Below are 4,007 nucleotides of genomic sequence, written 5' to 3'. Positions count from 1 at the left end.
AAGAAGAAGAAGCGTCCACACATGTGAGTCTGTCTCTAAACTCCCTCTTATGGAAAGTTTCATTTCTGTATGCCTTCAGAAGCAATACATTGTATTAATTATTTTTGTATTATGTTTTGATTTCTGTTAAGAAAGAATTTCTGCTTAGGAGAGTCTTGATATTCTTAACCCTTTGCATTTTCTTACTGATTATAATCAGATATCTATTCCCAACAAATATCTCTTGGAATGTTGACTGACATTATATTTAATGAAGATATCATTTTGAGGGGAGTACTTTTTCAAATACATCATCTGTTATCTGCTGCTCTCATCTGGCTGGAATGTGAGCATGTTCTTGCCTTGCACACTCTGCTCCCTTTCCCATCCTGGGGTAGGAGCAGCTGACTGAGTCAGGAGCTCAATGCTTAGAATGTGGATGACACCACAATAGAGGGCTCTGCCCTCTTTTTGCAGGAGATTAATCTCAAGAGCAGAGAGTCCCTAGGATGGTTATAGAATTCTAGGATGAAGATGAAGTCTGAAAGGAACCCAACCAAAAAGTGTAAAGAAAACCCAATCCAAGTCCCCATCTATCTGTAGCAGGGCCTGTCTCCTGTATGAGTGCTCAGGGCCTACCCTCTCCTGACTCACTTGACCTCAGCCCCTGTCCTCCTTGAGAAAAGGTGGGACCCCTTCCATTCCTCACTTTCCTGTACCTTCTTGACCACTGGTCCCAGTGTTTGCTCTGTGGTCATGGACCATGTTCCGTGGAGAGGCCAGTCACACATTTGTTGGTCATGCAGGCTGGCTGAGGAGCCAGGACAGGACAGGACTAGACTTCTTGTAAAAGAAAATTGTTAAAGGCACCCCTAGGATCTGAAGTGGACACAGGGTTAGAGGCCCAGCACAGGCAGGAGTAAGACAAGCAAGAGCTGGTGGTGTACAAGGAGACCTGTAATTCACCCAGGCTGAGGGTTGGTTGCCTTCATCTTACCTGCCCTGGGCCCACTAGGTCGGACTGGGAATCCACACTGCTGGGATTTGGGGCTCTTCCAAGAATCCATCACCCCACGAGAAGACTTGGGACTTGACAGGTGTAGCCTGGGGGTATTGGAGGGTAAACAGGGCCCTTGGAGGAAGGGCTAGGTGGAGGGGTGGGGTTGTGGATGGGGGAATAGCAGGAAAGGGGAACCAAGCAGACAGCGTGGTGGGAGAGGGGCTGTCGGGAAGGGACAGAGTTGTTGGCCTTGGGTAGCAACCTCTGGGTAGGGTTCTGGAAATAGGGGGGATTATATATAGGAGGGAAAATGGAAGAAAAGGAAAGGGTAGAGGGTGTAGGTTTGGGGGGAGGAGGCTGAGGTTGGGGGTGCTTAGGACAGGGATGCTGAGGATGGGGATGCTGAGGGCAGGGAGGCTGAGGACAGGGAGGCTGAGGACGGGGATGCAAAGGGTGGGGGTGCTGAATACAGAGATGGGGAAGGTGGGCATGCAGAGGACAAAGATGAGGAAGGATAGCTGGCAGAGAATATGGAGGAAGAGAGCAGCAAGGTAGAGGCTGGGACAAGGCTGGGATATGTAGGGAAGTTTGTTGGCCATTGCTGAGCACTACTCCCACTCTTCCAGAGACCAGAGAATAAAAGGGTTAGAATTTACATGGCCTTTAAATCACTCACAACCCTGGTATCACTCAATGGCCTTTATGACATAGGCAGGCTCCTCCCTTAGGTCTCCTTAGGTCTAGTGGGTGGGCCCAGCAGCCAGGAAAATAGCCCCTGTTTCCAAGGTTAGGAGGGATTGTGGGAAATAGCAAAGAGAAGAAATAGAGATGTAATAATAGTCCTTGTTCTTGGGAGCCCATGTAGGTTTTACTCAAAGTAGGTAAAGAGTGTTCAAAGCATTGTAATTGATACCATATGCAAAAAAATAAAGAGTTTTAAATAATTTTCATAGGTCTCCTATGTTGCACCTTCCCAGGCCAGTAAGATTTGTGGACCACTACTTTGTAACTGTCTGTTGCACTGATGTATTCCCTCTTGAGTTTCTTTCTCAGGAAGGCAGAAACCTCCTTACACTTTCTAAGCCTGCTCACAGTACTGAAAGAATTTACAATATTAGCCCCAATATTAATAAACCCTCAAGGGGGTTCACGTTGCTCACTGCACAGACAATCAATTACTGAGACAAGGAGGAAAGAATTCATTTCTGGACAAGTATCTGCTGGAAGGAGAGGCAGGGACGGTCTCAAGTTCATTTCCCAACCAACAGTTCAGAGGGTTTTATGGAGGTGAAAATGAATAATGCCTGAGGGGGGGTGAACATGATCATGTGTTTGGGGTGGAGTGCAGGGCATGGAATTTCTGTGAGAAATAGTATTAATATGCATGTCCCCTGAATAAAAAATAATGGCTACGTCCCTGCCGGCATGTGTAGGGGGAATTTTAATATTATAATGAGCTAGGGGTTAATATTTTTCACTTTGTCAGCCTTAAGTGCAGGCTCAGTGCATCCTTGGGCATAATTTTTGGCTCTGTACACCACATCCCTTATCTTGTTTTTTTTGTCTGGACAAGCAGGTAGTGTAAGCCTGGATAGTTATCTCATGGCTGCAAGGAGGTTTCTGCCTTCCTTGGAAAAAAATTCAAAAGATTTATCAAGCAACAGAGAGTTACAAAGAGTGACAAAGTTCTTGTCAAGAAATTCAAGAGATTTATCAAGCAACAGAGAGCTACAAAGAGTGACAAAGTTCTTGTCAAGAAATCTTACTTGACCGATAACTTGAAACATCCAAGAACTACAAAGAAGTTATTTTTAAAATGTTTTCTTGCCTATGGAGGCTGTTACAGGGGCAGGAAGGGAAGAGCACCAAATGGCCAACAGGCTGAAGAGCGGCATCCCTGCCTCCATATGCCACTGAACAGGATCTTGTCAGGACTCCATCTGAGCAGGACTTGACTTTTGCTAGATGATTTCTTCTTGGTCCCTGAGGTTCCTTGGTTTCATGCCTTACTCTTACCTGGGAGCAGAACATAGGACCAAAGTTGGCAGGATGACTGCCCACTCCTGAAGGCCTCATGACTACATTGGACTTTCCTACTCCCTGATTAAGGACACTGCACCTTCCCCCTTCCTTTTGTCTGATGTAACCAGCTCTCTGTTTACCACTGCTGGTTTCCTTTATCACCATCCAGACCAGAAACCCCTCTGATCCTCTATTCCCTCCTGTTCTTTGTTTTGAGGCACAGTCTCACTTTGTCACCCCCAGGAGAGTGCCATGGTGTCATAACTTGCAGCAACCCCAGACTCCGGACCTCAAGTGATTCTCTTGCATCAACCTCCTGATTAGCTGGGATTGCAGGTGCCTGCCACAATGCCTGGCTATATCTATATCTATATCATGTATATCTATATACATATATGTGTGCATATATATATTATTATAATTTCTTCTTTTTTTTTAAGGAAATAGGTCTTGCTGTGGCTCAGGCTAGAAACTGTGAGCTGAGGCAATCCATCTGCCTTGGCCTCCCAGAGTGGTAGAATTACAGGCATGAGCCACTGTCCCCTCACCTCCTCCTGTACTCTTATTACCATAATGTTGGAGTTCTTTCTCTTGACCCAACACTGGTTTCTCCTATCATTAGCTGGACTTTGAGTTGTAGCCTCTGTAGCTCTGGCTATATAATCCCCAAACTTCACTATTCCTTAGATTATTTCTTTTTTATTTATTTATATTTTGAGGCACAGTCTCACTCTCTAGACCAGGCTACAGTGTCATGGAGTCTGCCTTGCTCATAACAACCTCAAACTCCTGGGTTCAAGTGATCCTCCTGCTTCAGCCTCACAAGCTGAGTCTACAGCTGTCCACTACAATTCCTGGTTAAGTTTTCTGTTTAGTAGAGATCAGGTCTCACTCTTTCTCTGGCTGGTCTCAAACTCCTGACCCCGTGATCCTCCTGGCTTGTATCTCAAGTGAAAACACAATCTCTCTAACCTACTTCAGACTGGGAACACGGATGGTGCATGGA

The sequence above is a fragment of the Otolemur garnettii genome, unplaced genomic scaffold (assembly GCF_000181295.1).
Source record: "Otolemur garnettii isolate 467f Iridium unplaced genomic scaffold, OtoGar3 scaffold00025, whole genome shotgun sequence".
Taxonomy (NCBI): Eukaryota; Metazoa; Chordata; class Mammalia; order Primates; family Galagidae; genus Otolemur; species Otolemur garnettii.
The sequence above is the reverse complement of the archived record's forward strand: the minus strand, read 5'-3'. Positions refer to the sequence as shown.